The following is a 12217-nucleotide window of genomic DNA, read 5'->3' as shown; positions in this document are numbered from 1 at the left end:
ATTCACTCATGCACAAGGTGGACTTAATCTCTGTCCGCTTCCATTCAAGAAGTCTATTTCTTTCAGGTTAAAATGTTATCTGGATTACAGATTGAACATGTCATTCTTTACACACTGTCCAGTTCTCCAAGTTCCCCCTCACTGTTTTCTCTTTTCTTCTTTCAAGCCGAGTTCAGTTGTCCACAATATCCCTGATTGAGATCGAGAGGGCGGCACGGTGGTCGACAGGTTAGCACGTCCGCCTCACAGTTCAGAGGTTGTGGGTTGTGGGTCCGGCCTCCCTGTGTGGCGTTTGCATGTTCTCCCCGTGCCTGCGTGGGTTTTCTCCAGGAACTCCGGTTTCCTCCCACATTCTAAAAACATGCATGCTAAGTTGATTGGACACTCTAAATTGCCCCTAGGTGTGATTGTAAGTGCGGATGTTTGTTTCTGTGTGCCCTGCAATTGGCTGGCAAACGGTTCAGGTTACTGAATCCCTACTGCCCGAAGACCGCGACCCTTGTGAGGAGAAGCGGTATAGATAATGGATGGATGGATGGATGGATCGAGATTCACAGCATACACCGATAATTTATACACCGATAATTTATTCTATCTAGGAAAAGATAGAAGATATGAGTTTATGGATTTTCATTAACGTTTGAGAAATTACAAGGGGGCACACGTTCAAAAGATAATTTATGTAATGAAATAAAACACAAAGTAATGATATAGTCTATTTTTTCTTATTGAAATTGCAAGAGTGGGCCAGCTTCATTTCCATAGCCAAGATTGATTAAATAGCCAGGATTCAGCTTCAAATCCAAATTGAGCGCCCTCTGTTGCATGGTACATCCCCAGTGAGGTAAAACTGCCAAATTGCATCATTCTCAATTCCATGGTAATTGACAACATGCAAGCGTTTCTCCATTCTTCATAAAACTAGAGATACTGGAATACAATTTTGATAATATTTCTCTGAATGGCTGCGTATTGGTGTATGTGATTACATGCCCGCCACCCTTTACGCCCCCTTTTGTATAAAAATTATGCTGGCAAATGTACTCGTGGGAAAAGGACCACCAAGCTCTTCTTCAAAGTGTGCTGGTGAAGAGCGTCTGAAGTTTTTCTTCTGGCAGGTTGAACATGACTAAAATACCTTCTCAGTTGTGGCTGTATGCATAAATGTTTGCATTCTTTTTCTTCAAGCAGCATAAAAAAGTTGCCAAACAGTACTTACTTGTTTCCCACTGCCAATAACGTCTTTATGTGTCTTTTCACAGTCCAGCCATTCAATGCCAGGAATTTATTTATATTTCTTTCCGTTTTTTTCAAAAGTTAGGGTAAAAGAGGGCCTGAAAATGTCTTGCAGTTAATGAGTTAAGCATCAGCAATTACAGAAAAACTTCCTTACCTTGACAGATGCAAAAGTCGACAATGTTCTTCAGAATTCACATTTTACAGTAGATTGTCATTGATGAGGTTACTGGTAGAAAAAATCTTCCGTTTTTCTTCACTAGAAAGTAGAGAGAAAAAATAAACAACTTAGAAGTCTGTGCCTCAAAAGGTTTTCTAGTGTTGTCAACAGCTTGGTAGCTTGGTTGGCTTCCAACTAAAAACTAAAGAGCAGCTACTGTGCACCAATGAGCAAGTGGAAGTTAAGAGCAAATGCCTTCAAACCTGGCCCACCCACACAAAACATGGAGCAGATGCTGGATGTCAATAACTGGAACACTGTTGGCCATTGATCTGAAGACATCCCTCCTTCCATCTTTCCCTCCACTATTTGACCTTTCAAGCATCTCCATCCTCTGCTTCTCTTCATCCAATCTTCCCTCTTGGATTTTCTCTCCCTGTTAGTTTCTCTATGCCTCGCTTGGTCCCGATATCCAGCCAATCAATAGTGAATCTTGAAAGGTGCGTATGGCTGGCCCACACTTGCATAGTGGTCACACAGGCAATAGAAAGGATAAAGGTACTGTACATCAGGGGTGGGCAATTCATTTTGCAAAGGTGCCACATAAGAAACTGGAACACTTGTCGAGGGCCATGCCAACATGCTAACCTCAATTTTTTCTAAATACATTAAAAATAATAACAGACATAATGGATTGTCTGTTTTCCAATAAATTCTCATGGCTGTACTAGCTGAAAAGGGTGCTTCTACTTAATACTGAGCACAGGGTCTGAATACTTATGACCATATGATATTTCAGATTTCTTTTTGAATAAATACGCAAAAAATATACATTTCTGTTTTTTTTCTGTCAAGATGGGGTGCTGAGTGTACATTAATGAGAAATAAAATGAACCTCTTTGATTTTGGCAAATGGCTGCAATGACACAAAAGGTGAAATATTTCAAGGGGTCTGAACACTTTCTGAACCCACTGTGTGTGTATATATAGTATATTAGTGCTGTCAAGCAATTACATTCTTTTATCGTAGTTAATCACATTTTTTCATAGTAAACTCATAGTTAATCGCATTTTTTATTTAGTATAAAAAAAACTTTGATTTTTATGTCTCATTATTTTCTTTAATTTTAATACCCTTAACATGAATAAGAGGATTGATTTTCTTATGCAAATACTTTATTCAAGCGAAGTCACCCCAAACATATTATTTTCTAAGAATATGCTCCATGCAAGCCCACTAGTTGAAACAAGGCATTCTGATAAATATTGCGTTTGTGGAATAAGACTTAATCCACCTGTTTTTAGTCATCACTGACTAAAATTACACTGTCAGCTGAATTTTGTCACGTCTTTTAACTGAAAATGATATCACATTGCTCAGGGCTCACGTAACGACCAATCACAGCTCACCTGTTTTCTGAAACTGAGCCATGATTGGTCGTTATTTGACCCCTCATCGCATCTGTGATGTCATTTTCAGTTGACGGAAGTAATAAAATGGCCGACCCCTGAGATGCCGGCCAGGACGAAGCGAGCAGAGGAGCTGAGCGCGAGTGGGGCAAGCTAACGTGCTATTGCTACGCATCTTCGGCGGCAGGAGCCCGAGGCTGCGCGGCATGCGCCACACATTCTTTTTTTTTAATCGGTCGTACTTTGCTCGTAGCTCTTCCGCGCGGCGAACTAGAAATCGAAAACTTAGCACCGACATTCTAAAATCTGAACGGTTAAGGGTGAACCGGAATGATGGAACCGATTGCACTGATTCCGGGTTGCCCAAACCTAAGGGGGACAACAGCCGTGCATTTGTCTGCCGAGAAATTCATCCTCATCGTCAATATTTTGAAGCTGATGTAACGCCTCTTCTAACTCTAAAGCTTTTTTTTTCAAGATACATGTATAGATCATGGTGACCAGCAGCCATTATCAATGCAGCCGCTGGTTGCCATGGAAATCATACTCACTCGATCAAAAGAATTGACGGCGTCAAAAAGGGGTTGGATTAACTTCGAAAATAACGCGCTAAATTGACAGCCCTAATATATATATATATCCATCCATCCATTATCGATACCGCTTATCCTCACAAGGGTCGCGGGGCGTGCTGGAGCCTATCCCAGCTGTCTTCGGGCAGTACGCGGGGGACACCCTGAATTGCTTGCCAGCCAATCGCAGGGCACACAGAGACAAACATCCGCACTCACAATCACACCTCGGGGCAATTTAGAGAGCCCAATCAACTTACCATGCATGTTTTTGGAATGTGGGAGGCTAATAAGCGTGAATTCAGAAAGAGTGTAAATATTTTATATGATTGTGTGAAATGGCAAAGTAAGTGAGCTTTTTTTCATACGATCCAAATCTTTGGAAGATGCTCACATGAAACAAGACACCATTTATTTCATCAACAGAAAACAATCTTCTATTATATAACATCAGGCATCTTATTTCACAGCACACTGCATGCTTGTCCAAATTGCCTTGATACCGCAATTGTGCTTCATAAGTTACAGCTGGTATATTATTTAGTGTGCTCTCAGCATGGGTAATGTACACAGCCTCTGCACATCGTCTTGCTGTCAAAAGGAGGGGGTATGTACCAGCTAAAAATGTCCCTGTGATATCATCTATCATGGTTTGAACAAATTTGAATGTGTGAAAGCACATACCACCTTTACTTGAAGCTTTTTTGTAGGTCTTGCTGCCCTCAGTCAATGAAAAAGAGGCTCTTTTTGGTATTTTTGTGGCACTGATATTCGGTAATATTCAGTATTTTAAATGAACACATATATGCTAGCGGACATCCTTAAAAATGTTCATTTACTATATCCTAGTGCTGTCAAGCGAAATTTTTAATCGTAGTTAATCGCATTTTTCATAGTTAACTCGTAGTTAATCGCATATTTTATTTATTGTAAAAAAAATCCCTTGATTTTTCTGTCCCATTATTTTCTTGAATTTTAAGAGGATTGATTTTCTAATGCAAATACTTTATTCAAGCAAAGTCAACCCAAACATATTATTTTTTAAGAATATGCTCCATGCAAGCCCACAATTTGAAACAAGGCATTCTGATAAATATTGTGTTTGTGGAATAAGAGTTAATCCACCTGTTTTTAGTCATCACTGGGGGCGGCCATTTTGTCACGTCTTTCAACTAAAAATTATAGCACAGTTGCTCAGGGCTCATGTAACGACCAATCACAGCTCACCTGTTTTCTGAAACTGAGCCATGATTGGTTGTTATTTGAGCCCTCAGCGCATCTGTGACGTCATTTTCAGTCGACAGAAGCAATAAAATGGCCGAACTTTGAGATGGTAAAAAATGGATGGATTTTTCAACTTAACTCATATTCCACAAACACAATATTAATCAGAATGCCTTGTTTGAACTTGGGGGCCTGCATAGAACATATTCTTGAAAAAAAAAAGTTTGGGTTGACTTTCCCTTCAATTGAAAAAACAAGCATTGGATTCAACTCACGCGAACAGCCCCTCAGCCCTTTTCAAACACACACACATACACCCACACACACGCACGCGTGCGTCTTTCAGCTGTTACTATAAAAGCATGCTACTGAACACCAATTGATTGGCTAACCTTGTCTTGCTTTAGAGAGAATATATATATGACAAACACAAGGCTGCATTTTAAGGGCAAGCAAGGAAAGTCTATCTAATCTAAGCAGTCTATGTAACCATACGATGTATCTGTGTGTACAGTATTTATGTATATGCTGCAACTACATATGGTATAAGCTAAATATTAGCTGGATATGGACATTTGTGTGTTGAACTTGTTGGTTCAATGTTGCAATTAGACGTACTTAGCCGATTCTGACCTCGGGTCATGAGCCGCATCGCGTCATTCTATGGCTAGGCGTCGGCTGAATGAACCGGCCGGGCAGGCCCGGGCAGGATGACCGACCCCGTGAAGGGCGACTGCTGCCACCGCGGTGTCCCAGCGGCCGAGCAGCTGTGAAGATCTGTGGGAATTGGCCCGTCCACAGTAGCCGCCGCTGCCCACGCTTGCCGGCCGGGACAAAGCGAGCCGAGGAGCTGGGCGCGAGTGGGGGCAAGCTAATGTGCTATTGCTACGCATCTTCGGCGGCAGGGGCCCGAGGCTGCACGCACACATTTTTTCTTAATCGGTCGTACTTTGTTCATAGCTCTTCCGCGCGGCTAACTAGGAATCAAAACTTAGCACCGACATTCTAAAATCTGAACGGTTCCGGGTGAACCGGAATGATGGAACCTTAATCACGCGATCAAAAAAATTGACGGCGTCAAAAGGGGGTTGGATTAACTTCGAAAATAACGTGCTAAATTGACAGCCCTACAGTATATCCATCAACCCATTAATAAATGTTACATACTGCCTATTATATTCAGGGTCATGAAAAACTGACACTTTTTCTTACTTCAACTTAGGGCGCACCAAATTTTTGAATTTAAATTTAGCAAAAATAACACTGTGCTTTACGCACATAAAATATCTGAAGTGGCACATGCAGCAGATGGATGATCAGGACTGTATTCGGGTATAGCTCACATTACTAAAATTCTATCAAATGTTATTATTGGTTGCTTGGTTAAATCAAAGCAATGACTTATTTGGACCAGCGGTGCGTTTTATACCATACAGCACTCAATCTATACTCTAACCACAGTATGTCATATACATGCACTATCCCCCTCCCCCACCACCACTCAGACCCATGGATACGTATGTAGTCACAAAACAACTCACAAGCATCTTTCGCTGATGTCAAACTGCAAAGCACAGCAAAGACTACTGTATGTACCGTATGTTTATGAGTGTGCAAGACGGTTGGCTGGCTGAGTCCATAGATTGAAACCACTGCCAGGCAGTAAGTCAGTCTTTTGAATTATTAAAACATGTCAGTAACCAAGGGAATGCGTGTTGGTGTGTGCATGCATGTTTTAAATAGTTTATGGACAGAAAAGGACGCCTCCATTGTATAACTGTATGAAATGAAAGACTATCCAAATTGAAAATATAAATAGACGGAAAGGCTGTCTTTCTCTTTGTTTGGGACATAGACAAGATATCATTGTGTAGTCACAGTTTTCAACTTTGTCAAAACTGGAAACCTCGAGATCACATATCATTGCCCATGATACGTCTTTGTCGGCCACATCACACCGGGATGTTGACCAACAAGTAAAACTTGAAAAACTCATACTGACACCATTCTTGTCAGTATATTAAATATTGCATGAGACTGCAGAGTTTTGCATGAAACTTCAGTTTAGCATGTAAGCTCCAGTCCTCTTTTCTATTGGGTGGTAGTTAAATGTCAGAAGTAATCATATGTGAGAATGTGTTTCATTTAAAGGTGGACAGTTTTCGAGACCTGCATGATAACAAACAGCTCAGACTTCCAAAAGGAGCATTGGATAGGGACTCTGGAGAAGTAACCCCACAGAAGACCCTTATTGGGGGGACTGTATATAGTACAAAAGCTCATCTGGCCAAGGGGATGTGGGTTAGGGATAGACCGATTGTCGTCCGGATCGATTATCGGCGCCGATATTCTGCGTTTTGACGAATATTGGCATCGGCCTTTTTAAAGCATCCGATGGCCGATAATAATTCAATTTAAAACTGTGTTTAAATCAAAACAAAGATATGTGAAAGTTACATTTTCTGTCATTTTGAAATTTTGGAGAACTTCATTTACTGTCGACTACGACCCTGGGTGCTCTCTGAACTTTTCGTTAGAATTTGATAAAGATGTATATTGTCAAAAAATTATAGTAATAATAATTTCTCTGGCGGAGATGCCTTGTAGTTGGCTGTGCGCATTTGCTGGTGAAGGTAGCGTCCGTGTGCACTCTCTTAGACATAATGTGTGGCGTTTCGCCAGCTGTTTACCTTGATCTGCTAGCTATGTTGAGTCCGCGCACCCTCTCCTAGTTTACAGCATTGGGTGGCTTATGGCTTTGCGTCGAGTTTTTGGAAAAATATCGAGATATTTTGTTTTAGCCCATAACGCCCACCCCTACTTTTTAAACTATATTATGTATTTGACTTACTTGCTACTGATGTGGATACTTCCACTGTGGGTGTTATTAGAGAATTATTTTCGTTGTTGTAAAAAATGACAAATGTTACAATTAGCCTACTGTAAACTTGCATCACCATTTTTTAGTAAAGTCTTGCTATTGCATTATTTTTCTTAAACAATATATTTATTACGTTTCAGCACAATTACAAAAAAAAACGCTACCCAAAGCTTAACCCTGTGCCCCCCTACCCGCCCCCCCCCAAAAAAACACTCTCTTATGTACTTGGCATCCTAATTACCAAAAGTTGCAACGCATATACCCGAACATTCATATAAACAGATTACATACACACTTGTACAGTTTGCAATTTCCATGATTTCAATGGATAGCCTATATGATGGAATAATAATAATAATAATAATAATAGTAATAATAATGTTGATAATGACAACAACATAATCATAAATTGTATTGTAAAAACTATATATATATATATATATATATATATATATATATATATATATATATATATATATATATATATATATATATATATACACACATACATATACATACACATACGCATACGCATATACACATACATACATACATACCTATAACAATAAAATAAACAATCAAGTTGCCAACTATGATATAAATTAGGTCTAAGTATTAGTTAAAAGATGTCCAATATAGGCTTTTTCAATGATTTGTCTAAATGGTTTCCAAATGTTGTCATATTCATCCAGTTTTATTTAAGAGAATAAGAAATTCTCTCCACTGCCATGCACTGTCCCATAGACTGGATCCATGCTCCAACTGTAGGTGGTTCAGATTTTTTCCAATTAAGAGCTATACTCCTTTTGGCCTGTAATCTGGCAAAGTCTTTAAATTTATGACACGCTTACCTTGACATAAAAGTTTTAGGAAATAAATGCATGATTATCATCTTAGCATCCAGAGAAACTGTCGTGGACAAAATTAAGTTAACCTTATTCAATACATCCTGCCAGAATTTCTTCATCTTATCACATTGCCATACACAGTGCACAAAGGTTCCCTCTGCTATTGCACTGTTAATTGAGGAAGGAGTAATGTTTGCCCTTTTGCAAAGGTTTTGAAATAAAACCACAAAAGAATAAAACCTAAAATGTAAAAACACACAATGAAAAGTGTAAAGCTGACTGAGAAATATGTTCTGTCAAGGTATCAGGTAAAATATGTATATATTTTTTACATCTGTTAGAATTGCATGTACGGTACTTTATGTGTCTGTTATACTTGTCATTAAGGCTGCCACAAACGATTATTTTGCTAGCCGACTAGTCACCGATAGTAGTTGCAATTAGTCGACTAATTGGATCGTATGTAAATCGCAGCATATCGCACCAGCAAGCAGCTGCTCTTATATAACGAAGTTTGAATTCTTTAAGCATGTGCAAATTGATAATGAAAACAACTAAGATAATAAATACATTCAACTTTGATTAAACTTTGCAGCTTGTTCCAGCCATTTCTGACATGTTTATAAATTATAGTGCAACTTGAATTGAAGACAACACTTTGGCCTTAACATTATTAATAGTAAATGTTTAGTGCATTTTAAAAAGGAACCAAAAACTACACACCATACATATAGTTACACTATGATTAATATGGATCAATCTATAAATACAAAATAAAATATATAATATGTAATTAAAAACAGTTCACTCTTTACTGGCATTAAGCATTTTTTAATATAGAAGAGAGCAAAATCATATGAGTACAATTGGGAATTAATGATTAAGAAAACTGAAATAAACACAAACTGTTTTTAATTTATGTTTTTATTCAACCTTTTGGTTTTGCTTCGCTTCACAGTATATATAATCTACAAAATCAAAATAAGGTATGCACCTGGAAAAAAAAGTCCATTAAGATTAGTAGAAACACATTTTGTAGCACTGTAACGTAGAATATTGTCATAAACTGGGTAATGTGTGTTTTATATGTATCGCCGTTGAGGGGTTATGGCAAACGTCATGTTCTGTTATGCATGCTCCTGTTTTCGAGTTATTGAACGTATCACACTTTTAGAGAGTGTGGGAACGAGAATGTAAGAGTGAAAGAGAGAGAGAGAGAGAGAGAGAGAGAGAGAGAGAGAGCACATATGTTCCATGTTTTTTGCATCAGACGGCCATACAGTAGTTGTGTTTTGGTTATTAATAAACATGAGTTCACTCACTAATGCTTCTGTAATCCAAAGTAGACACTACAATATGTTTGCGTAACCAAACATGTCATTGTGTTACAACATCACATCAAACACGTACGGTAACCTGTGTGCTAACTCCAGCAAACTTCCAGATGCGACTATCCCTATGTCTGGGGCTGGAGCCATCAAATATTTTGGTATTCAGATATGCTGCTGAAAATTCAAAATGAATGCTCAGGTATTTGGATAAAAATATATACTGTATTTTCCGGACTATAAACCGCAACCTTTTTCCTAGATTTTGAGCCATGCGGCTTATAGCCCGGTGCGGCTATTCTGTGGATTTTTCTTCCACCGCTCGGGGCGCTCTAACCGGAATGACAGTACAATTCAATACAATACATTTCCCATTAACTGGATGTGACTGCAGGTGGAGGAGTTCAACAGGCGAGGGCGCCATAGACTAGGTTATTGCATTAGGTGCTGTAATGCTTCGATTTTATGTTTTCCTAGAGGTCCCTGAAGTGCACATGAATGCGATTGGCTGATGTTACGTCTGTTCTGTTGTTTTGATGTGAAATGCTATAGTTGGTTTAGCACATCATGTGTTAGATTGGCTGACTTTATTAACATAAAAACAAGACAGGTGTATATGTAGAATGTAGTAGAACAATAGATGGTGGAGTCTGGTGGACATTAGCTGACAAACTGGAGTGGCAGTCGGCAGTGAAATGAAGATAAGTACTGTTTATTTTCTCTTGGTTTTCTTCTGTTTTAATCTGCAACGTTGCTGCAGTGATAAAAGGCACTGTTAAGAAAGAATGTGCTCAGGTATATACATGTACATTTGTAGTTCATAATCGTTCTGTAAATGAAGGAAATATAAAAGTTTTCAACAGAGATAGGTGCGGCTTATATAAAGGTGCGGCTTATTTAATGTTTTTTCCAAAAATGTTCTAAAAATAGAGTGGGTGCGGTTTATATAGGGGTGCGGCTTATAGCCCGGAAAATACAGTACTTTTTTGCTTGGTTAAAGATACAAAAGACACAATACCACTTTTCCAGTTAATAATGAACGGCCAACTGGTTTTCATTTTTAGATAACATTTTATACATATATTTAAACTGTCCATAGCAGCACGCTATTTTCCTCCCAGGATTTGTAAAAATGTACTGTAGATAAATCTCTCCCCACCCCTCTGGTCTATGCCTGCGCTGATAGTGCGGGTAGCGCTAAACGCTAGCAACAAGGGCTGTACAATACATTGTCAGTGTAATTAAGTAGTTTATAGCACCCGTAATTAGCGATTGAACATTATTGCAGGACAACGTTGTGTTGTTGCCTTTGGTAGCAACAGTTCGTGATGGCAATAAACGCTCCAAACAGTCTGGAAAACAAGTCAAGTGAGCCATTATGCCGCAAAACGCTGCCAGGAACAGCTTCAAAATAATAGCAAGCCAAGGCATTGACGTCCATATATTATTTGGTAAGGTACGGTTTATTTCAAAGTTGGCCTTCTTACCGCGTTGACGCCGTGTTAGAAAAAATTAAAAAAGTGCCCAAAAAGAAATAAATAAACGTCATTGATTGTGATCATTGACAGTCGTAACTTCTCGACTGATCTTGGCAGTCCTACTTTTCATCACAATTGAACGCACCACAAAAGGCGTTCTCATACACACAAGTAATATATGAAGATTTCACTGTGATCTTCATTTTGGTTAAGCAAAAAATGTAAAAATGAATACATCAAATAAGAATGCATCAACTTAGTTATAATAGAGCACAATGCCGATTCCCACGCACATTTTTATATTTTCTATCATAGCGCACTACTGCAAGCGAGTTACAAAACTAAGAAACGGAGGTGCAGTGTGTTGTAGATGCCTTTTACATCCACTTTTGCATAAACATGAGGGATTTTCAGGAAGGAAAAGCACACCATGGTTCACCACTGTGAAGTTCCAGCATTGAGCAGCTATAAAACCGAATTGCAAATAAGCCCTGTGCCTGCTGAATGAACACATGTACTGTACATAAAGCATAATGGCATCTCTGTGGGAAGCACAGTAAACACCAGCTGCAGCCACACTCAAATCAGGCAACAATGAAAAGTTAAAGAAGGAGAAAAGGAAATGTTGACAAATGGTCTTTTTTTTGTGGAAATTTTTGTGGAAATATTGGTTATGGGCGCACTGTTCGACTGGTTAGCACGTCCGCCTCACAGTGCAGAGGTCGTGGGTTCGATCCCAGCTCCAGCCTCCCTGTGTGGAGTTTGCATGTTCTCCCCGTGCCTGCGTGGGATTTCTCCGGGTAATCCGGTTTCCTCCCACATTCCAAAAACATGCATAGTAAGTTGGACACTCTAAATTGCTCCTAGGTGTGATTGTGAGTGCGGTTATTTGTTTGTCTCTGTGTGCCCTGCGAATGGCTGGCAACCAATTGGGGGTGTCCCCCGCCTACTGCCCGAAGACAGCTGGGATAGGCTCCAGCATGCCCGCGACCCTTGTGAGGATAAGCGGGATAGATAATGGATGGATGGATATTGGTTATGCGTTAGTATGTAAATATGTACATCACGTTACACAGTTAT

The 12217-nt window shown here is 39.3% G+C and overlaps 1 protein-coding gene across 3 annotated transcripts in view; it reads right to left on the bottom strand.

Moving 5' to 3' along the window:
• lrfn5a (leucine rich repeat and fibronectin type III domain containing 5a) overlaps positions 1-12217 on the bottom strand; it is a 157231-nt gene that overhangs the window by 88004 nt on the left and 57010 nt on the right. For 2 of the 3 annotated variants that reach the window (XM_086049974.1, XM_086049975.1), the window contains exon 2: positions 1394-1495. The exons of the other annotated variant lie outside the window; for it this stretch is intronic. The gene's annotated coding sequence lies outside the window, so the exon portion shown is untranslated. The remainder of the gene's footprint in view (positions 1-1393; positions 1496-12217) is intronic. 3 annotated transcript variants of the gene reach the window in all.

The sequence above is a fragment of the Filicampus tigris genome, chromosome 13 (genome assembly GCF_054856515.1).
Source record: "Filicampus tigris isolate MCC_2025a chromosome 13, RoL_Ftig_1.0, whole genome shotgun sequence".
Lineage (NCBI taxonomy): Eukaryota > Metazoa > Chordata > Actinopteri > Syngnathiformes > Syngnathidae > Filicampus > Filicampus tigris.
This window is presented reverse-complemented; position numbering and strand designations above follow the sequence as displayed.